The 23,919-nt window shown below is 43.8% G+C and overlaps 1 protein-coding gene across 1 annotated transcript in view; it reads left to right on the top strand.

The window, feature by feature from the left end:
• The first annotated feature begins 17,404 nt into the window (after positions 1-17,404).
• The window catches only part of si:dkey-237h12.3 (teneurin-3), a 65,861-nt gene continuing 59,346 nt past the window's right edge, over positions 17,405-23,919 (top strand). The window contains exon 1 of the mRNA XM_053506115.1: positions 17,405-17,551. The gene's annotated coding sequence lies outside the window, so the exon portion shown is untranslated. The remainder of the gene's footprint in view (positions 17,552-23,919) is intronic.

Here is a 23,919-nt window from a genome sequence, read left to right as displayed (position 1 = left end):
AAACAATCACTGTTTACTCCAGCGGGAACTAAACTACATGTTAAACGTAACTATACCGTGACGTGCTGTTCCTTATGTGGAGCGAGAGGAATAAAGTTTGGAAAAAGAATCATCAACCCCAGGATGAGAGCGGGAACTGCAGTGTATAAACAGACGTCTGAGAGTGGACACGTCTCGGCTGATGGACGGTGTTTGGAGTAAAACGAGGGATAGTGCATGTTTTATTGCATTAACGCTCATTTGTATTGTACGGACTCGTTAATGCGTGCGCTCGTTAATGTGCCTTTCTCTTGTTAATGTAAAGAACCTCGTTATGTATGAACTCCTAATGTAATGTCATCTGAAAACTAATGACTCTCCAAGGCAGAAAGGACAAAAATGCTCACTTAAGCAGCTTCAGACATATGTGTGTGTGTGTGTGTGTGTGTGTGTGTTGCACCACTGAGACCTGTGTGATGCTGGGATTGTTTTTTTCCTGAGGCTAAATGAGTTGAAGCTGAGATTTTTCTCTCTTGCTGTCATTTTGTTTCCTGTTTGAGATGATGGAGACTCTCAGTGTGTTTGTGTGTGTGTGTGTGTGTGTGTGTACTGGAAAGTAACTGGTTAGTGTGTACACTGTATTCTACTAGGGTTGTTACTTTAGACACACACACACACACACACACATATGCACACTTACTCAATTATCTAATCAGCCAGTCATGTGACAGCACGAGTTCATGCTGATGCAGAACTGCAGCTTCAGCTAACGTTCTTCAGAAAGGGGAAAATGTGACCTCAGTGATTTGGAGCGTGGTGTGATTGTTGGTGCCAGACATGCTGGTCTCCTGGGATGTTTACACACACACACACACACCCCAGTCTCAAGAATTTACTCAGAAAGGAGCAATAAAAAAACACATGCATCATCATGATCATCGAGTCCCTTAGACAGCGTTGTGGCGAGTCTGAAGACATGTCTGATTCGTCCCCGTGGGTGTCTCAGGACTACGGACATCTCGTACAATTGCTTTCCAAGAAAAGCGACCCAGGGCTGCTTGTTTCACACCTGCCAGGTTGAGTCTTTGATTCTTCAAGTCTTCAGCCGGAAGGACTGGCAAAATCCGCACCTTCGTCTGGACTAACACCATGAGCACCAGTCAAGAGACCCGAAGGCGGCAGCAGCCTGGCCAGTTCTGCTGTGTACTTCAGCTGTGCACCAAGGAACCGAGGTACTTAAATTCGTGCACTTGTTCAATTTAGAATCCTTGAACATATACACAGGTGAGCAGTCACTAGTCAGGACTTTGGTCTTGTCTGCATTGATCTTTAACCCATATGGGTGTTCAGCATTGGTGATGTCGTTCAAGATGCCTGTTGCTTTAACGTCATCATTGGCAAATATCAGCGACGAATTCATTTTTAAATTAAATTTAGTGGATGCTATCAAAGGCAGTGAAGACGATCACCATCTGTTTGTCGTAGCGAATTCGTTCTTCCAGAAGCTGTTTGATGGTGATATCTGATTGGTGCGACCATACCCTGGCCAAAAGCCAGCTTGTTCCTCCCTGGTGTTTTGTTCTCGGTGCAACCTTGTGAACAATTTCCCAACTATTGAGTGCAGACTTATCCCACCATGATTCTTGCACTCTGTGCTATTTCCCTTCTTCAAGATTGGGATAATAATTGCTTGTTTTCAGAAAACTGGGACTTGCTCTGTGCGCCAGATCAGCAAAAGCTGCACATACACACATACACACACATGTGAGTGACGGTTTTGGGGAAAATGACTGCAAGTTGCTTCGAGCCAAAATAAAACGGTAATTCAAATTATCACTCTTTACAAGGGTGGTGTTTATACAGGCATATGGGTAAAACACAGACTGTTAAACCTTGAGGTTGATCTGCTACGGCAGGGGACGAGCACACGGGGTAACACATCTGTCTGCTGTAGAGTCCAGAAGACTGAGGCTGCACTGACCACACACTCAGTAAAACTGGACTGGGTGAAGATGAGACTGTAATTCCCTGCACTTTCTTCAGCTTTCTGTTGTCCACAGGGGTGGATCCTGTGCCCACTGCAGCCTCAGGGTATCTCTTCTTCGACCTTCTGAGTTTTATTGTTTTATTGCTTGTTGCTATTATTTTTTGTTTTAAAAGATGCTGTACATTAAAAAAAAAAAAAGATTTATGGAGCAATGTGTTAATATTACAGTAAGTCCCCTACAAACAATTTTCATTCCGAGAGCTTGTTTGTAAATCCAAATTGTTCATAAGCCCAACACACATTGTCTAGGGACTAGGATAACAAATTCAAATTCTAATTTGAATGATTCATGTCTGCCATTTTTGTACCATGCTCCGTTCTCTCAATTTATTTTACTTTTTAGCAGTACCATCTTTATTGCTGCTGATTTTACACTCGCTTCTGGACCTCCTGGGCTCGTACCGCACTTGCACAATTGTCATGTTGGATGTTAAAGTGTAAAACTGTGTTAAAACTCGTTAGACTTGTTGGACGGCAGACCTGACTTCTGATTTACAGGTTTTGACTTCGGGACGTCTCTGATAATTAGGATGTATAGAGGCGTATAGAGATGTATAGAGTACACTATGTATAGAGCTGAGGGTTTATACTGTACTGTAAGTTTAGGGAATATAGAATCAGCTGTGTTGTATTTAATATCCACTATACCAACAATGTTAGCTTGTTACCAGTGTGCTATTAATTAGACCTGTTGATGAACAATTAGCCAGGTGTTAATTCTGACCAGGTGTCTGAGAATGACATCATGTGACTCTGATATAAGCGTCAATTTCAGCCACTGGGACAGTACTCTATGTGCTATTGTCTTTGGCGTTTCATTTCACTATGCTTAGCGTTATCGATGTAATTTAATTAAACCTGAGCTTTATGTTCTCATATGAGAAGCAAAAAATCAATTATCCTCCATTTTTAACTTCTCATACAAGAGCGAAAAAAGCATCAGTAAGATTTTCTTTCTAAATAACCGCCACCTAATCCACTTAATGTCCAATAAACGTCGAGCAAACAGGAATGAATTTCCTCCCACGGTGAATAAACTCATCACACAGACACCATAAATCAGCGCTCACGCCGCCGCGGGCTTTTAATTAGCTGCCTCTGTGTGTGCGTTATCAACAAGGCTAAAGCTTCAGGCGCGTAAGGGGGAGGGGGGCTGACTGAGTGTGTGTCACGGGCGGAGTGCGTGGGTGTGTGTATGATACACTCTTATGGAGAGTGTGTGTATTAGAGCTGAACGTGTCACACTCCAAACACTACATTTTTCAGTACATCAGTACTAAATGTAGCGCCCCCTCTGGTAGAGCCATCGAAGCTTCTCTACGCGACTCTTATCTTACAGTTTCGTTCTTAGAAAATAAAATCCAGCCGTTTAAAAAAATTAAACTGTATATTCTGTGAATCCAGAAAGAACCTTTAACGGCCCACGTGTGTTCTTCAGGGATTTATTGGATCATTGAGCGTTCTTAACCTCCATCTACATTTAACTCTTAGTGTCAAACTGTTGGAAATAAATCTGATTATAATTTTTAATTAAAAAGAATTTCAAATAAATACCAAGTATATTTTCAGCAAATCAGGATTAAATCTTTTCTGGGTTTGTTTCACAGGAAATAAAGGATTGATTATTAGTGGTAACTTTCCTGCAGCCTTTGTTGTGTAAGATGTGTATAAGTGTGTGTGTGTGTGTGTGTGAGAGTGTGTGTGTTTGTGTGACTGAATCCTGTAGCCCAGGAGACATGCTTGGCAGTAGCTTACACGCTGCCAGCTTCTCCAAAGGGGCGGTAGCTTTTCGCTCAGCTAGGCGGAGGAGTGGTGGTGATGGTGGTGGCTGTTAGGTGTTCAGTGTCCTAAAAACACGACAGGAGGGAACCGAGCACCTAACACTATGTCGGAAACCGCTGTCTCCCGAAACACCAGTGGCGGCGGGAATTGAACACCAGTCTCCTGAGGGTGGTGGTCTTCCATAGTGCCTCGTGCTTAAAGAGACATAGCTGGCAGTAGGTTCCCCGCTGCCAGCCTCTCTAAAAGGTGCACGAACTTTTACGCTTCGGCTAGTCGGATGTGTTAGGTGTTCGGCATCCTGAACATGGGAAGAAGGGACCGAACACCTACCGTTTCACTGAAGAGACACCGTCATTGTCCTGAGGCCTTTCTCCTCTCATTTAAAATGGTCCTCAGGCTCATGAAGCTCTGGCCTCCCCGAGGCGTGAGGTTCAGAGGGGGTGCTCGGCTCGCCACACTCGTGTGAACCTCACACCTCGGGGAGGCCAGAGCTGGTCGGAGCTGGGTGGCCAACAACTCCGCCTGTTGAGCATGGCGGGGAAGGAACCTCACAAAGGCTTCCTCATGGAGTTTTGCGTCCCAAAACTTGTTCATGGCGGTCGTGATGGCGTCACCGAACAGTCCGGAGCGTCAAGAAGGAAAGCACGCTCCCTGTCTTTGATGCCCGTAAGATTAAGCCACAAATGTCTCTCTGTAGCCACCAAGGCAGCCATGGAGCGGCCAATAGCACGGGCCGTCTGCTTGGTTGTCCTAAGAGACAGGTCTGTGGCTCGGCGTAACTCCGAAAACGCCGCTTCATTAGCAACCCCGCCAGTGCTCCAGTCGTTTAGCAAGTCAGCCTGGTATGCCTGTAAGACCGCCATGGTGTGCAGAACAGAACCAGCTTGACCTGCTTCCTGAAAAGCCTTCCCCGACAGCGAAGATGACAATCTGCACACCGCACACACCACAAGACGGATCCTGAGGAGAAAATGATCTAAGGGTGTTTCCGGTTCATGCCTATTTATAACCTCCAGGTGCACCTCATCGGTTGACGTCACCTGCCTGAGGTTTTACATGCCAAAATATTTGGCGTGTTTGACACACACATGCTTTACCGGTCACGAGAAATCTTTCCATAGCGCTTTCGCGCAGCATCGAGTGTAGCTTTTAAAAAGGAACTTAACATCATTAGAAGGATCAGCAAGTTTTTTTGAGAAATGATAAAAAAAAAAATCGATTACACGTTACATGTAGTTACGTTTACGTGTTATTTAGTTACTCTGTAGCTACGTTCTTTGATGTGTTGTTTCATGTTTAATTTGGCATGTGTTTTTTCTTTTTTTTTTTTTTACAATTATTTAGGTTGTAAAACATTAAAGTTCTTTTATGATCTTATACACATGTTGACATGAAGCACAGCGCCCCCCGGTGGTAAAAGAGAATTATTTGCTAAGTTTGTTTAGATTTATAGCAAAATGTGAAAAAAAGCAATTAATTGGGATTATTTATAAAATTGCAATGCAAATCAAATGGACACCCAGGTACTGTGATAATACTGTATCGGGTCGCGACCCTGCTTTTAGATGTTTTTTTTTTCCACAACAAAAATATTGTTAATTTTTTTTCCTAAATTTCCTTTAAGTAGATTTTAAGTAATCCATTTCCTTTTAATTCTTGCTGCTATTATTTTTTATAGTAGACACACATTCCATTTGTAACAGTGTGTTAGAGCGCTCGCTCGTAAGGTTTCATGCAGAACCTTTAGGGTTTTCCAGAACAAAAAATAAATCTCACTGACTTGAGAACATTCACTCAGGGATGATGCGCTATCATCAGGTGAAACCGCATCGCCTACAGACATGGCGGGGGAGAATTACAGCTCCCGACCAGACAGCTGAGGAGCAGCAGAGTCCTAATTACACACACCTGCAAGCAATCTCACAAACTGTATAAATAGAACCATGGACGAGACCCTCGTTGTGAAGTGTTCGCTCCTGAGATCCAGAACGTTACCGAGCCTTTAGTCCGCCTGCCTTTCTGTGTGAGTGACCTTCGCTGATCTCTCCGTTTCTGATTTAGCGTTCCCTGGAGTACGCCGTTTATAGATCACCCGACCCGTACCGGTTCCTCTCGACACCACATGCTGATTACCCAAGTTTGTTTTCTTCTCCTGATTAAGAGTTTAATAAAGTGATTTTACTGCACTCGTGTCCTCGCCTCAAACTCTCCGAACAACTTTAAAAAAAAAAACAGTTGTTAATCTTTTTGGAATGGATAAAAAAAGTATAAAAAAATCTGCAAAAAGGCTGGTTCTACTTGGACTCCTTTCTGAAAGTCTAAGGGCCTTAGCGTCTTCACAGGTTCTTCTAGAGGGACAACTGAAGCAGCCTTCAGAACACTGCTCGTTAAGGGTTTGCTGTAAAGAGAGAGCGAAGAAGAGAGAAAACATTATTATGTAGGGTTCTTATATAGGATTTTTAAAAGAAAAGGTTCTACAGGGTAACACTACCGTGGAACGGGTTATGGTTCGTCTGAAAGAACGTCCAGAGAAATGTCCAGAAAACTTTCGTTAGCGTGAACTGAATTTGCAGAACGTTTTTCTGTTTTCCCTGACTCTAGGAGCCTGTGGCTATAACAGCACCAGCATCCGGTATGACGTACACGGACATTTCTCTCGCTGCAGCCAACAATGCTAAAGCTAACGCTAATCCTAATGGCTGCAGACAGGAAGAGAATGCCAACACAGGAAATGCGTTCATCATCACTGAGCATGATGTGAGGAGAGCCTTCAGGAGACTAAACACCAGGAAAGCAGTCCATCTCTGTGTCAGTGGATCTCTAGTTTCCCAACTGGCAGACCACAGGCAGTAAGGATGGGCGGACATGTCTCAGCCTCCCTCATCCTCTGGAGCCCCCCAGGGTTGTGTTCTGAGCCCCCTGCTGTACTCTCTATACACCTATGACTGTGTGCTCACAACCAACTCCACCACCGTCATCAAGTTTGCTGACAGCACCATTATGGTGGGCCTGATGTCTGACAGCAAAAGGAGGACCTACAAGGAGGAGATTAGAAATCTGGAAAACTGGTGCCCCCCTGTACGTCACCAAGGCAAAGGAGCTGATAGTGGACTTTAGTACAAAACATGAGAGGAACATCAACGAGAGCCCAGGGGAGAGAGTGGACAGCTTCCAACACCGTGGTGAAAAGGCCCAGCAGCGTCTCTACCATCTCAGACGCTTGTGAGACTGCCCTCCAGGCTGCTCATGAATTTTTACTTCTGCACCATAGAGAGCACCCTGACGGGAAACATCACAACCTGGTTTCGGAGCAGCACCATGCAGGACATCATCTGTCCATCACCAAGCTCCCTGACCTGCATTCAGTCTACAGGCCAGGAAGATCATGAAGAGCTCCAGCCACCAGTGGAGTCTGTTCTCTCTGTCGCGGTCAGGAAAGCGATTCCGCTCCATGAAAGCCAACACAGAGAGACTGAGGATGAGCTTCTTCCTGCAGGCGTTAAGGTCTCTTAATCAGTACACCACACAGGACTAAACCCTCTGCTCCTACTCATACACCACTCAGCACATCACACATCAATACACATTCAACTCATTTGCACACTGTTATGCTGCTATGCTCATGATTGGACATTCCACCTCAATTCCATCTCAGTTCTAATTTAATTTTTTTCTTAATTACTTGTACTTATACATTATGTAAATTTTATAGCCCAAAGTTTTTTTTCCTATACTATATTTCTTTTATTATTATAAACTTATTATATTCTTATTTTGTATTATTATTATTATTTTCTTTTATTATTTTCTTTTTATACTACATTTTTCTTTATTATTATTATTAATATTATTATTATTATATTCTTATTTATTTTATTTTCTAGGTCATGGGCAGTTGTTTAAATTAAAATTTTAATTCTATATCATGGCTCTGGATCAGGGTTCCGTATCAGGGTTCCGTATCAGGGTTCCGTATCAGGGTTCTGTATCAGGGTTCCGTATCAGGGTTCCGTATCAGGGTTCTGTATCAGGGTTCTCTCATGATGAGATTGTGCAGCAGTCTAAGTTCCTGCACATGAGTTTTAAATAATTTTTTTTTCCCTTCGTGCTGTGTGGAGTTCTCAGATAGAGCGTGTGTTCTCTCCGTGTTCTCTCCGTGTTCTGTCTGTGTTCTCTCCGTGTGTCCTGTGGTTCTGCGTTAGAGACTTTAGCACTTGAACCCGGGCAGGTGTGTCACTGATGGATGTTAGTGCTTAGTGGAGCTCAGCGTCTCAGACAGAGAATAATCGCTGTGTACAGAGAGCTGGCCAAAGTAAGCAGAGCAGATTCATCTCACACACACACACACACACACACACACACACACACACACACACACACACTCTTTTATATTTAAACGTGACAGGGGTCATTGTTTTGGCTAATGCCCCGTGCTGTGTTTGTGTTTGTGTGTGTGTGTGTGTGTGTGTGATTTATATCTGGGGCGGTGAGGTTTTCCACCTGCACACTCTCACACTCATTAATATTAACGACTGCTTCATTTGCATTTTTTGCATATTTGAAGTTTTCTGCTCGTTCATCACCGCTGGTGTCGGAGCCGTCAGAGACACACAGATGTTTTTTTCCGAGGTTGTAATTCCTGTTTTTTTATTTAAAAATATTCAGGTTTGCGTTTTTGGTCTTTGCGTAAAATTAATCAGAGAGAATCTGGACGTCTCTCACGGCTCCGGTGTTTAATTTACGCTCCGCCTACAGGGTTTTACATCATTACACTGAAATGGAGCTGTGAGTGTGTGTGTGTGTGTGTACACGTGTGTGTGTGTGTGTGTGTGTTAGGGTGGTGAAATTAATTTAAATTCTTTTTTAAATAAAAAAAAGTTTATTTCTTTAATTTCTGTTCCATGTTAGCGTTCTCGTGGTTATAAATCCCGCGATGTGTTCACGCTCCTGCTCGCCTCACGTGCTCAGTTCAGACACAGTGAGACAGTTCACCTGCGACCCTCCTGTCTTATAATCTCGCAGTTTGATTCCAACAGAAGAGCCAAAAGTATGTTTGATCCGCCGCGTCCCAGCGTCCCAGCGTCCCCTCACAGGTGAAGTGTTTTATTTGATGAAGTCTTTGGTTCAGTCTGAGAAAAGAGGAATGTAAAGTTTTAAAGTTTTGTGATTAAATAAACGAGTCGCTCGGGCTGTCTACTGTGCTTCAGTAAGTTTACTGACACCAGGAAACACACACACACACACACACACACACACAAACACACACACACTGTCTGTCAGAAAGTTCTCTGTTTATTAACAGCAAAACACCGAGTATTCACATGTCTAGTCAAACGTCTGGTGAACGTCTGCATCTGTTACTACAAACAACATGAAGCATTTTACCATCAAACCATTTTCATGTCCTGATGAAGTCCTGGAGAAGAACGAGTGGACGTGTAGAGATGTTCATCCAGAGACAGACCAGAGAGAGAAGATGTGAGAGTTAATATCAGATCCAGGAGGAGACGTGATGGAGGAACGATGAAGATTTAACAGGTTCATGTGAGATCAGAGAGCAAGAGAGGAACTCGAGTTCTATAACAAACCTCTGACACAAACGTAATGAGAAGGTCTGATCAGGAAACAACAGTCTTCATTTTGTGTTCAATAGGTGCATGCTCCACAAAATAGTTTTTTAACAAACATAATCTCAATATTGGACAAAATAATCGTGATTATAATATTTGCAATAAAATTCGTGCAGCTCTAGTGTGTGTTAGACCTCATTATATTCTCTCAAAAACCCCGTTAAACCCGGACCACTCTCACACGGTACAGAGTGCAGGTTCAGTATCAGTGTTGTCATGGAAACCATCAACAGCAGGAAATGACAACACACACAGTCTTCAGTTGACGCTAAAGGATGAGGATTTGTGATGATAAAACACAGTGTGTGTGTGTCTGTGTGTCTGTGTGTGTGTGGCTCTGTTAGAGGAAAATAAACAACGTCGATGAAGATAATTTTTCTCTAGCAGCACGCCACCTAGTGTTTTATAACCGTAATGCTTTATTTATTAAAGAATGACATCATGTGTTTTGATTAAGGTATAGTTACTCGTTTGCTCGCCCGTCTCTCTCTCTTTATTCTTTCATTTCAACTGGATAAAAGAAAAAATATCTCAGTTTGTCATGTGACTGAGAGACAACGCACTGGGACTGGAGACTCCTTCCATCACCATCACCCAAATGTAAAAACCTGTAAAAAGATTACAGTTTTATAAAATGAATGGCATGAATCTGTTGTCGCCATGGAAACGATAGCATGCGCATTAATATAAACCTGCACTTGCTATCTTTAGATCTGCTGTTCCTAGGAAATTAATCAACACATTGTTTTCTGACGCATCAGTGCAGCACAGTGAAGCGTGATCATGTCCTGAGAGTGAGGGGTGAGGTTTTAGCATTTTTATTTTCTTTTTTGTTTTAATCTAAACTGAAGGTCAGCTGATTTTCTGGTAATAAATGCCCCGTCTCGCCGCACTGCGGAGTTCTTGGTGTAGTTTTGTGCCTTTGGGTGAAATTTGCTTGAGCGCAGGGTGAAGTAATCTCGGCGTGACGGCGTGTCCGAGTCGGAATGATAAAGCTGTGGTTTGGACACGGCGTCGGTCCCGCGGGTGAAACCCCTGACGCAGGGAGAACGCTCAGGGTTAGAGCGACTCTGGTCTGATCTCTGGTCTGATCTCATGTGCGTGAGATCATCGTCAGGACGCAGTTACACTAATCACACTGTATCTGGGTCATTTCGCTCTGAAGCAACCCCAGGGTCGGAACAACAGCGCGAGGAGCAGAAGGAGAGCGCGGGTGTGAAGTCAGAACATCGATCATAATAACGAGACGCTCACTGCACACGCCGAGATATACAGATTAAAACAATAAATAAAAACAACAACAACAACAACAGAAGAGAGCTTTAGGTGCACGCCTCGTCTTCCTAAAAGAGAAATCAAAGCCAGAGTCACCAGACGTTTCAGCGTGAAGCGAGCGGGAACAGAAATGGCCGCCGGCTGATGGATGGCGCCGAAGAAAAGAGACAGAGAGGCTTTAATTACTCCGTATCAAGAAACTCCTCAGCGTGATCTCGCAGCAGAAACACACAGCCTGAAAGTCTGATCCTTAACAGATCAAAGCCTCGTTTCTCATAAAGTGGGGCGAGACGTCTCCAGACACCGCGGCTCATCTGATCACACGCTGGAGCAGCTTCACCCTCAACTTCAGAAATAACAGCCAGATAGCCATCATAACATCATCTGAATCCTGCGCTCTGATTGGTCAGAAGATGTTGATTAATTTTCTATAGCAGCGCCGTAGCGGTAGCGCAGACGTACCTTAATGAGCTCGTTTTAATGTGTTATCGTTACCATAGTAACAGCTCGTTCTCAGAGAAATGTGTTTCCATGTGTTCACCGTGAGGAGGTTACACTTTACTGTGGTTCCTCTGTGTGTGTGTGTGTGTGTGTCCAGGGCCCCACGACCCTGTACAGGATAAGTGGTATAGAAGATGAGATGAAGATCAGTGATAGATAGATATGTATATGTGTGTGTGTGTGTGTGTGTGTATAAACATCTGTCTGAAAAGATGGAGATCATGGAGAGTCAAAGTGGAGCTCAGAGGAGGATTAGTGTCTCTAGATCTGTCAGATAAGGCAACACACACACACACACACACACACACACACAACACTAAAAACAGCAATGTGCTCACATCAGCCAATTTAAATGCTAAACCTCCAGGAAGGCACTGAAGCTTTGCGCCTAAATACAGACGGAAAACAAATGGTGTTCCCGGTTCGGAGAGCAGCGGCGAGGGAAATTGAACGACCCTGACGTCCGCGCGTGTTGTATCTGCTCGGGGTTAATGGAGATATTACTGATACGCCGGCTCGCAGAAACATTTTCATCTTCCCCTAAGCGTCATGAGCACCGCGAGCCATTACGATGTGCTGAGTGTAGCGGTAGCGTTAGCGCTGAAGGATCGTCTCCGCGCTGTAATGAACACGATTTATCTTTTTTTATGGAACATCAGATGAGCTGAAATGCTAATATATAAACGAGCTTTGATAATTGTATGGCGGCTAGCCAGCGGATCCGGCTTCACAGCGACGGTCACGTGACTGTTACTGTGGCAACGGTGACGATTTTCAAATAACCTCGGACTTTTATTCTTCTTATGAACGCTGTTTATTTTTGATCATAAAAAGATACTTTTTATCAATTTATTGTTACATTTAATTTAGTTCACTGACGTTACAGCAGCTATAAACACTCGCACCCTCACCCGTCTCTCTCTCTTTATTCTCTCTCTTTAGTGAGTTAATAAGGAAAAAAATCACAGCGTGTCATGTGACTGAGAAACCGCAAAGCAGCAAGAACTCGTCTGTCCTGCAGATTTCCGTTCCAGCTGTTACACAGCGCTCGCACTGGAGACTCCTTACATACATAAACATCTCCTTACAGAAAACATCACAACATCACTGATTACACGCCGCACATGTGTTCCTGTGAACGAGCTGTTGCTATGGAAACGATAACGCATTAGTATGAGCTCATTAATATAAACTTTCTGACCAATTAAAATGCAGGATTCAGAAACACTACAGGAAATAAATGTTTATGATATCAGTGCTGGATTTCAGATTCTGATTCTTAAACATTTGGACAGAAATAGAAGTGGATTAATAGAAATTAAAACAAATAGAGAAAGAGAGAAAAGGTTTTAAATAGTAAAGCGTTGTTGGTTTTTCCAGCTGCAGAGCGACGTGTCTCGTTTAAGGAGAAATAAACTGTAAAGTGGAAAAAAGGAGCTTATGGGAAACTTTTAATGTCTCGGCTTAAACTAGTCTTTGAAGTGAACATGAAAGATGAAAAAAAAAAAAAGAAATCCGTCCAAACGTCCCTGGAGGTCATCCTTAAATCGGCACATTTTCTCTCCAGGGATCGATTTCCTGTGTTTTTCTATCTCTCTAAAGCGCTAACATTACCAATTACACATTTTCATCGACCACTTGGACACTTTTTGGTCTAAAGTCAAAAAATCAATGCGGCGTTATCATGTTCCACGTCCCGCTGTTCACGTCACACCTCCAGGAAACAGCGGACGCGTTCTCTTTCCATCACTCAGGCACTTTGATGTTTTAATTAAACACTTTTTAAACTTCATAAACCGCCCCTCTCTCGGCACCCGAGCTCCTGATTTGCCCTCCAGCTCCGCGGTTTGAACGCTAACGCGTCGCTCTGCGGCTTTCTCTCCAAAAAGCAACTTAGTTTAAACCCTTTCCAAAAATATCAATAAGAAAAGAGCAAACTCTCGCCTTGGATCGATAAGGCGTTTATCACCGAGTGCTCTCGCAGAAAATCCATACGCACCTCCTTTCTTTTAATCCTAAATATCATCTTCAGCTCCTCTCCTTAGTTTAACACTTAAAGAGCGGTTCTGTGTTTGTTCCTGTTTTCATGCCGAAAAGCTTTCTGCTTGTTCCTGTAGATCAATAAAGAGTTTCTGCCTAATATTGATCAGAGTGCTAGCGTTAGCAATTAGCAATTTTCATCGATCATTTTTTTGGAGAAAAGTCGAAATCGATAAAATCACTGTTCATAGCGTTTCACTTCTGGGATTTATTTTACAGCTCAGGAGCGAGGAGGAAGATTTCTCTCCGAAAGTAAACACCGTCAGCTCCGCTAGTCGTATTAGCGTTTCACTTAAAGACCAACAACTACAACAACAACAACAGTTACATCCGTCTACGTTACAGCTGTTACACCTTAACCACTCTTCACTTTTCTATTTTCTTTTTGTAATTTGCGACATTTCATTAAATGCTTTAAATAAACCACTTCGTTCATTAGCATGTACAGCGGCCGAGCCTGACTCCAGCTGAGCCGCGTAAATGAAGCTGATTCAGTGATTCATGATGAATCAAATAAAGATTCATAAACCGTGTCCACTAATAATGATGTCATCAAGGAATATGTGTGTTAAACATGTATGCCTGTATCATGTTCTGTGTCTTGCCTGTCGTGAGTTATGTGTATGTGTGTGTAATGCATGTGTATGTGTGTGTTTGTGTATTACAGTATGTGTGTGTCTGTGTGTATTGTGTTATGTGTGTAGGATGTGTGTGTATTGTGTAACAGTGTGTGTGTGTGTGTGTGTGTGTGTGTGTGTGTGTGTGTGTGTGTATTATAATGATAAATAGCTGTATGTGTGTATTATGTGTGTGTGTGTGTGTGTGTGTGTGTGTGATGTGTGTATTATGGTGTGGGTATCATGGTGTGTGTGTGTGTGTGTGTGTGTGTTGTGTGATGTGTGTATTATGGTGTGGGTATCATGGTGTGTGTGTGTGTGTGTGTGTGTGTGTGTGTGTGTGTGTGTGTGTTGTGTGATGTGTGTATTATGGTGTGGGTATCATGGTGTGTGTGTGTGTGTGTGTGTGTGTGTGTGTGTGTGTGTGTGTTGTGTGATGTGTGTATTATGGTGTGGGTATCATGGTGTGTGTGTGTGTGTGTGTGTGTATTATGATGATAAATAGCTGTGTGATGTGTGAATAATTAGCAGTACTGTGATTCAGTGTCTCACTAATTCATCATTTAATTGGGATAAACAGCATCAGCATACACACACACACACACACACACACACACACACACACACACACACACACACACACATACATTACTCAAACTCACACACACTTTCATTTATTAATTGATGTATTTAACAGAATATAATTATATTATCAGTACTGTATCAGTTATCATGGTGTTATAATACATTTATAATGTTTACAGTTTTTTAATAATTTATATTAAACTCTATAGTCTCACCTCCATCCCAGTCTGCTTTCCGTCTCTCGTTCTGTCTTTCCTTCTGTCTCCTTCTTTTTCGTGTTGTTGCCCTTCTGCACCTGATCTTTTCTCATTCTCTCTCTCATTCTTCTGTCTGTTTCTTTCTCTGTCTTTTTCCGTCTCCTTTGTCAACTTATATGCTCTTTTTCTTCTCCTTCTGCTTCCTTCTACATCTCAGACTATTTCTCCCTTTCTGTCTGTCTCTGTCTCTATCTCCACTTTCCCTCACATATGTTAATCTACACTCGTCTTTGATGCAGACTGACACTCAGTGTTAAAGGGAACTCATTAATACAGCACGCCAGCTGCCACAGCTGTTCCCCTACAGAGGAACTCCCGCTTGGACTCAGACTCACACTCTGACTCGGACTTAGACTCACACTCGGACTCAAACATACACTCGGACTCACATTTGGACTCCGACTCTGTCTCTGAATCACTAAGCCCTGTGGCGAAACACTGATTGGCGCTAAGGGGCCTAAAGTGTGCCAAGAAAACACCCCCCACACCATTACACCACCACCACCAGCCTGCACAGTGGTAACAAGGCATGATGGATCCATGTTCTCTTTCTGTTTACGCCAAATTCTGACTCTACCATTTGAATGTCTCAACAGAAATCGAGACTCATCAGACCAGGCAACATTTTTCCAGTCTTCAACTGTCCAATTTTGGTGAGCTCGAGCAAATTGTAGCCTCTTTTTCCTATTTGTAGTGGAGATGAGTGGTACCCGGTGGGGTCTTCTGCTGTTGTAGCCCATCCGCCTCAAGGTTGTGCGTGTTGTGGCTTCACAAATGCTTTGCTGCATACCTCGGTTGTAACGAGTGGTTATTTCAGTCAAAGTTGCTCTTCTATCAGCTTGAATCAGTCGGCCCATTCTCCTCTGACCTCTAGCATCAACAAGGCATTTTCGCCCACAGGACTGCCGCATACTGGATGTTTTTCCCTTTTCACACCATTCTTTGTAAACCCTAGAAATGGTTGTGCGTGAAAATCCCAGTAACTGAGCAGATTGTGAAATACTCAGACCGGCCCGTCTGGCACCAACAACCATGACACGCTCAAAATTGCTTAAATCACCTTTCTTTCCCATTCTGACATTCAGTTTGGAGTTCAGGAGATTGTCTTGACCAGGACCACACCCCTAAATGCATTGAAGCAACTGCCATGTGATTGGTTGATTAGATAATTGTATTAATGAGAAATTGAACAGGTGTTCCTAATAATCCTTTATATATCCTTGAGTGTAAAATGATTGGTTCAGTCGGTGACTGATTAATTTGTTTTCCTTAGTCTTTGTTATTATGACAGTAATGAACCACATTTCTTCTTTTACAGTCAAAGACCTGAGGACTACTACACGGTTTAGTAGGCATAGTTCCCCCTAGTGGTCATGGTACTTTACATTCTCGTTAAAGTTAGCCGTTACGTCTCAGTGCAGAATAGTGACCGCTGACATCTTTTGATTGTGTGTGTGTGTGTGTGTGTGTGTGTGTGCGTGTGTGTTTTAATAATAGGTCCACACTATGACAAACTTTTACACCTCATTTTGTTTCTCTAGAACGCACCCGGACGGCGGTTTCCTGGCTGACGGCTCTCTATACGTTTCAGTTTGGTGTTTTCTGTGTTTTTTGATCTCGGGTCGTTTAAAAAAAAAAAAAATTTAGAAACTGAAGCGTTCTGTAATTATTGCTCCGTGTTTGTGGTTAGGGTTTCCGCAGATAAATCCCCTCTCACCCCGAGTCTGCCTCGTTACACTGAAATTAAACTTCTCTGTCAGGAGTGTTTCAGTGTGAAGTGCCAGATATAATAACACTCGTACGCCGCCACGCTAAACGCATTAGAATAGAATCCTGAGTTTGGTCTGACAGCCGCACTTCGACACCTAGAGAGCTGATTTGTGTGTGTGTGTGTGTGTGCATGTGTGTTTTCCATTTTAATTCACTGATGCTTTGATGTATTCAGGGCTTTTTGTGTGTTTTTGCATATAAACAGTATAAAGGTTGTATTTTCTCTGATTGTGTGTCAAAATACGCTGAAGTGTCTGTAATCAGGCAGAAACACGCGCGTAAATGGAAAACTAATCACAGCAGCGGGGACAATCAGCACGGCCTGGAGCGAAATGAGAAATCAGAGGGAAAATAAAGCCCTTTTGCTGGTGTTTACTGACGTTTCTGGTCTTTTGTCAAATGATAAAAACGGCTGTACTCGAACAGGAAGTGCCTTCCATCTGGACCATCTGCTAGCATGAGTGCCGTTTGTCCTCCTTGCAGCCCATTTACAGGGAATTAACATAAATGTGTGTGTTTGTGCATCGTTGTTGAGGTTCCTGGTTGTGTATCAGTAACGTCACACTTCCTGTAAAGCAAACATTCATGAAGATTAATTTTATAATAATAATTTTACACACTGTTAATGCATCGTAAATCCGCTATGAAGCGCCATGGCCTCGTTCCAGCAGCGGTTTTAACCTAATGTGTGAACACCAACCAGTCAGGGGATCAGTCACGACCGAATCATTCACTGACTCAAACACTGACACACGGAGCCGTGAAACTTTGTCATGACTGAATGACACGTGATTATGAACAGAACTGTAGAATAATCACACACTTACTTTAAAAATCCATAATTCATCTCATCAGTCATCTTATCGGCTGAGCACTTCCTGTCCTTCTGCCAACAGGGCTGCTGTCAAGCCAGGAAGCCCCACCCCCTCCTGCTCCACATCATCATAAGCAGCACCTGTCAATCAACACGCCGCTGACCAATCAGAAGCCGGAGTTCCAGAGCGCGTCGGAGTGTGTGCAGCTGCAGGAGAACTGGGTCCTGGGCACTAGTGTGGGTCTGCAGAGCAGGTGTGTGTGATATCATTCAAATTACCCCTTTAAATTTAATTTCAATTAAGATTAAAATTTAATTAAACTTTAGCGTAATCCATTATTATACACAATTATAATTAACTTCTGAACACAAACACTGTGTAGACACGTGTGTTTATATTAATATTAAAACTAGAAGAAATTGAGACGCTGTGGGTCAGTTTCTACACTGAAAATGATAAATAATCGTTGTTTGGTACTAATGGTGTCAAGAATAGTACTGATAGTATTCAGATTTTAATTTAAAGAACTCAGTGGTACTGGGTACTCGTTGTCATGATTGTGGTGTAATGGCGGATGTTGTCGCTATGGGCGGAAAGAGCAGGCATAAGCGCAGAGGGGTTTTGTAACCAAAACGAGTCTTTTAATAAGGTCCACAGAATATAAATAATCAAGACACACAAAACTAAGGAACAAACAACAAACTCAAACAATACTCAAAAACATTTCACTGGTGATTTTGCCAGTGAAACATGGGCTCTCTGGCAAGACACAGGCTAAGGGACACAGATGGGCTCCAATACTTGTTACACGAAGCCTAAGGCCTGTGGGGAAACACAGGCTTAAGGACAATACACAGGACATGACCCACAATGACCCGCACACCTCTGCCTAGCATCCTGCTCGCCAACGTCCAGTCACTGGAAAACAAGCTCGATGACCTCAGGGCCAGGATAAAGTTCCAGAGAGACATTCGGGACTGCAACCTCCTCTGCTTTACCGAGACATGGCTGAACCCAGCGGTGCCGGACCACGCCATCCAGCCGGCCGAGTTCTTCTCGGTTCACCGCATGAAAATCAAGGGGAGGCGGCGTGTGTTTAATGGTGAACAGCAGCTGGTGCAACAGCGCGAGCGTTGTTCCCCTCTCACGCTCCTGCACACCAAATCTGGAACTACTGTCCATCATGTGTCGTCCTTTTTATCTACCTCGGGAGTTCACATCGGTCATAATCAGCGCCGTTTATATTCCACCACAAGCGGACACGGACACTGCCTTATGCGAGCTGCATGAGGCACTCACACAGCAACAAACACAACACCGGGACGCTGCGCTTATTGTGGCGGGGGACTTTAACAGTGCCAACCTCAAACGTGCAGCGCCAAACTTTTATCAGCACATCACCTGCCCCACCAGGGGCGAAAGGACACTGGATCATTGCTACACAACAGTCAAGGACGGCTACAAGGCACAATCTCGCCCTCCGTTTGGCAAATCCGACCACGCCGCCATCTTCCTCATGCCAAAATACAAACAAAGGCTGAAACAGGAAGTTCCGGTTCAGAGGGAGGTCGCGCGCTGGACGGACCAATCGGTGGCCGCGTTACAGGACGCACTCGATGACGCAGACTGGGACATGTTCAGAAACAGCTCCGATGGTGACGTCAGCGTGTTTACGGAAGCGGTTGTGGGATTCATCGGGAAACTAGCGGATGATACCGTGGAGAAAAAGACTATTAAAACGTTTCCCAACCAGAAGCCGTGGGTGGATAAAACCATCCGCGACGCTCTGAAATCTCGCACCGCTGCCTACAACACGGGACTCGCGTCGGGGGACATGGAACCATACAAAGCTGCGTCATACAGCGTCCGGAAGGCGGTGAAAGAGGCGAAGCAGCGCTACGGGAGAAAACTAGAGTCACAACTTCAACAGAGTGACTCTAGGAGCCTGTGGCAGGGATTAAGGACAATAACGGATTATAAAGCACCAACATCCGGTATGATAAACGCAGACGTGACTCTGGCAGATGAGCTGAACACTTTCTATGCTCGCTTCGAGGCTGCAGCTAAAGACGCTAGCGATGCTAATGCTAGCGATGCTAATGCTAGCGGCGCTAATGGCTGCAGACAGGAAGTCACTGCCAGCACCGGAAGCGCGTTCATCATCCCTGAGCACGACGTGAGGACAGCCTTCAAGAGAGTGAACACCAGGAAAGCAGCAGGACCAGACGGCATCTCAGGCCGTATCCTCAGAGCCTGCGCAGACCAGCTAGCACCTGTGTTCACTGAGATATTCAACATCTCTTTATCTCAGTCGGTGGTCCCCACATGCTTCAAAGAGTCCATTATTGTTCCAGTCCCAAAGAAACCTCATCCTGCTTCCCTCAATGATTATCGCCCTGTAGCCCTCACTTCAGTAGTGATGAAGTGCTTTGAACGCCTGGTCAGAGACTTCATCATTTCTTCACTACCAGACACACTGGACCCACTACAGTTTGCATACCGTCCAAACCGTTCCACGGACGATGCAATCTCACATCTCCTCCACACATCTCTCACTCACCTGGACACTCGGAGGGGGAATTATGTGAAAATGCCCTTCATCGACTACAGCTCTGCATTTAATACCATAATTCCCTCCACACTCACCACCAAGCTGGAGCACCTGGGACTCAGCTCATCCATGTGTCAGTGGATCTCCAATTTTCTGACTGGCAGACCACAGGCAGTAAGGATGGGCGGCCATGTCTCAGCCTCCATCACTCTCAGTACTGGAGCCCCCCAGGGTTGTGTTCTGAGCCCCCTGCTGTACTCTCTTTACACCTCTGACTGCGTGGCCACTACCAACTCCACCACCGTCATCAAGTTTGCTGACGACACTGTCGTGGTGGGCCTGATCACCAACAACGATGAGACGGCCTACCTGGAGGAGGTTGGAAATCTGGAGAACTGGTGCCAGAGAAACAATCTCCTCCTGAACGTCAGCAAGACAAAGGAGCTGATAGTGGACTTCAGTACAAAGCAGGAGAGGAACTACCAGACCCCCGTCATCAACAGGAGCCCAGTGGAGAGAGTGGACAGCTTCAGATACCTCGGTGTTCACATCACGCAGGACCTGACATGGTCCTGTCACATCAACACCGTGGTAAAAAAGGCCCGGCAGCGTCTGTACCACCTCAGACGCTTAAGAGACTTTAGACTGCCCTCCAAGGTGCTCAGGAATTTCTACTCCTGCACCATAGAGAGCATCCTGACGGGAAACATCACGACCTGGTTCGGGAACAGCACCATGCAGGACAGACGAGCTCTACAGAGGGTGGTGCGATCAGCTGAGCGCATCATCCGCATCGAGCTCCCTGACCTGCACTCAATCTACACCAAGCGGTGCTGGACCAAGGCCAGGAAGGTCGTGAAGGACCTCAGCCATCCCAACAATGGACTGTTTACTCTGTTGCGGTCTGGGAAGCGATTCCGCTCCCTGAGGGCCAACACAGAGAGACTGAGGAGGAGCTTCTTCCCGCAGGCGATAAGGTCTCTCAACCACACCACTAGGCATAACTAACACAATATTTTCACAATTCTCAAAATCAATCAATCAATCTTTATACATCAATGGACAATATGGACAACTCCACGCACATCACATCTACACTACATGTTCACGTTTACATTCTGGACCATTACACAAAGTCACTTTAATAACCATTGCACAGAGTCACTTTTTCTATGCATACTTGCACAAAATTATAGTTCTATGCATACAATATATTTCTATTTTCATGTTCTATTTTTTTCTAGTTAAATTTTTATTTAAATTTAAATTTTTTATCATATTTCGTCTATTGATATTTATTACTTATAAGTTTTAATTCTCTTTTTAAGGTCACTGGCGGTCGTGTAAGCATTTCACTACATTTCGTACTGTGTATGACTGTGTATGTGACAAATAAAATTTGAATTTGATTTGAATTTGACAAACTAAGCATGGAGCTGAAACGGGGGAAAACATGACGAGAGCCTAGAGACACGACGAGACAAAGAAATAAGACAAGACGAGGGACAGGATGAGACGAGGGACAGGATAAGACGAGGGACAGGATGAGATGAGGGACTAGAGACAAGACGAGACAGGAGACAAGAGACAGGACTTAGGCTAAAGACATGACAATCAGCTAAGCATGTCTTTAGCCTTACATGCACATAGCTACACTTACCTATTAGCTAACCACACACACACTAGAAACTCGGGACACAGAAACACAGAGGCTAGGCTAGGGGACACTCAAAGGCTAGGCTAGGGGACACTCAAAGGCTAGGCTAAGGGACACTCAAAGGCTAGGCTAAGGGGACACTCAAAGGCTAGGCTAAGGGGACACTCAAAGGCTAGGCTAAGGGGACACTTAAAGGCTAGGCTAGGGGACACTTAAAGGCTAGGCTAGGGGACACTTAAAGGCTAGGCTAAGGGGACACTCAAAGACTAGGCTAGGGGACACTCAAAGGCTAGGCTAAGGGGACACTCAAAGGCTAGGCTAGGGGACACTCAAAGGCTAGGCTAGGGCTCACTCAAAGGCAAGGCTAAGGGGACACTTAAAGGCTAGGCTAGGGGACACTCAAAGACTAAAGACACAGGATAACCAGGGAGACTAGAGACATGAAAAGGCTATGGCTAGAAGCATGACAGTTAGCTCAACATGGGTTTTAGCTAACCAAGCTCCTAGCCAAACACACACCTAGCTACTACCTAACTAGCTAAACACTCAAGGAAACAGGAGAACACAAACAATAATACTTACAGACACATTAAATACACCACACTTGACAAGACTGAGTCTGCTCCACACACAGAACATTTACAATTAACTTTGCCAACTTAAGAGCCAAAGCCTACAAAACTTAATTCAAAATATAAACTGAACAAAAACAAAACAAAATGCCCACATAAATGGGACAGTAGTATAACTAACAATGCTCGACCCAGTTTCCCAGACTACACAGCTATTTATAGAGGTTTTAATGATCTGCCTCGGATCAGGTAAGCTCCCGCATCACCTGACCGAGGTGCATTCTGGGAAACTGGGTCTGCAAACAAAAAAAACTACAAATTAAACAGTGACATCTAGATGAGATCCCTTACACTCGTAAACCAAGACTTGTTCGTTTTCCAAGTCAATATTTATAAAAAAAAATCTTGGCTTGTCTTGCGGAACACTTGCAAACCGCATTACTCGCAATTCAAGGTTTCATTATATATATAGAGTAATATGTAATAAGAGATATCCGTGATACCAACCTTGAGTAAAAAATGTGTTATTTAAAAACAACGTTTAAGAATATATTCAGTTTGTTTAATGCATGTTAAAGTAAAGAGTCTGTATTTCTCTTTAACATTTCCCAAGAAGTTCAGAAAGTGTAAAAGTGAAACTAAAAGTTTAGAACTTTACCCCCCCCAAAAAAATAATTTAAATATAAAATCAGTCTATGCATTTAGAAATTATCTTGGAATAAAAAATTAGCCTTAACACTCCCTTTACCTGATGTATGTCCTCATTAATAATGACAGGGTCTATGAATATGCATGAATATGCAAATCAGAAGGGCCTGCCGCTGTCACAAATACCTGCTAGCTTTACTAACAGGCGGAGATGCTAATAAATGTGTGATTAAAAAATTAAAACACAAAAGTCAGAGGAGAGAGAGATCAGTTTTTTTCCAAAAATTAAATTTGCCAAATAGGTCATGACTATTGTATTTTTAATTAATGAATTAATTGGTTATAAATGTATCTGGAGGCAGTCGTGCAGTTCATTAGTGATTAAACGTGTGTTATTTTCTCGGTGGTGTCTCACTCTCGCTCACTGAGATGTTATTCAGAGTGAAAAAGTGCTGATTCAGGATTTTCTCTCAGCACTCGGGGCATTAACACTGCGATCATTCAGCAGCAGAATTATGAATAGAAAGAATCATTTATTAGATCTCTGAGAGACGGAACAGATGGAGAGAGAGAGAGGGAGAGAGAAAAATACAGAGAGACAAACAGAGAGAGAGAGAGGGAGAGAGAGAGACAGAGAGAGGGAGAGAGAGAGAAAAAAGACAGAGAGACGGACAGAGAGAGAGAGGGGGAGAGTTATTCTGTAATTTATTTTTATCATCTCAGTTAAACCATTTAATGTTCTTTTCTTTCTTTCTTTAAAGTGTGTGAGTGTGTGAGTGTGTGAGTGTGAGTGTGTGTGTGTGTGAGTGTGTGTGTGTGTGAGTGTGTGTGTCACCACCACGTGAACACATGCTTTTCTTTCAGTTCGTAAAAATAGAAGCTGGATGTGAACTCAGAGATTAGCATACGGCTGACCGAATTAGCAACACGCTGCCTCTCTCCCTCTCTCTCTCTCTCTTTCTCTCTGCCTCTCTCTCCCTCCCTCTCTGCCTCTCTCTCTCTTGCTCCGTTTCTCCTCCGTCCCCTCGATACTTTCTCAGACGCTCTGATATTCACACATGAAGAGTGACATCGTGTCTCTCTCTCCCCCCTTTTCTCTCTCTCTCTCTCTCTTTACACTTCACTCTGATCTTTACACGTGAGCAGAGAGACAGGGTGGCGTGATGACGGCGATGGCGTGACGGTGCGGGTGT

The sequence above is a fragment of the Clarias gariepinus genome, chromosome 10, assembly GCF_024256425.1.
Source record: "Clarias gariepinus isolate MV-2021 ecotype Netherlands chromosome 10, CGAR_prim_01v2, whole genome shotgun sequence".
Taxonomy (NCBI): Eukaryota; Metazoa; Chordata; class Actinopteri; order Siluriformes; family Clariidae; genus Clarias; species Clarias gariepinus.
The sequence above is the reverse complement of the archived record's forward strand: the minus strand, read 5'-3'. Positions and strand labels throughout refer to the sequence as shown.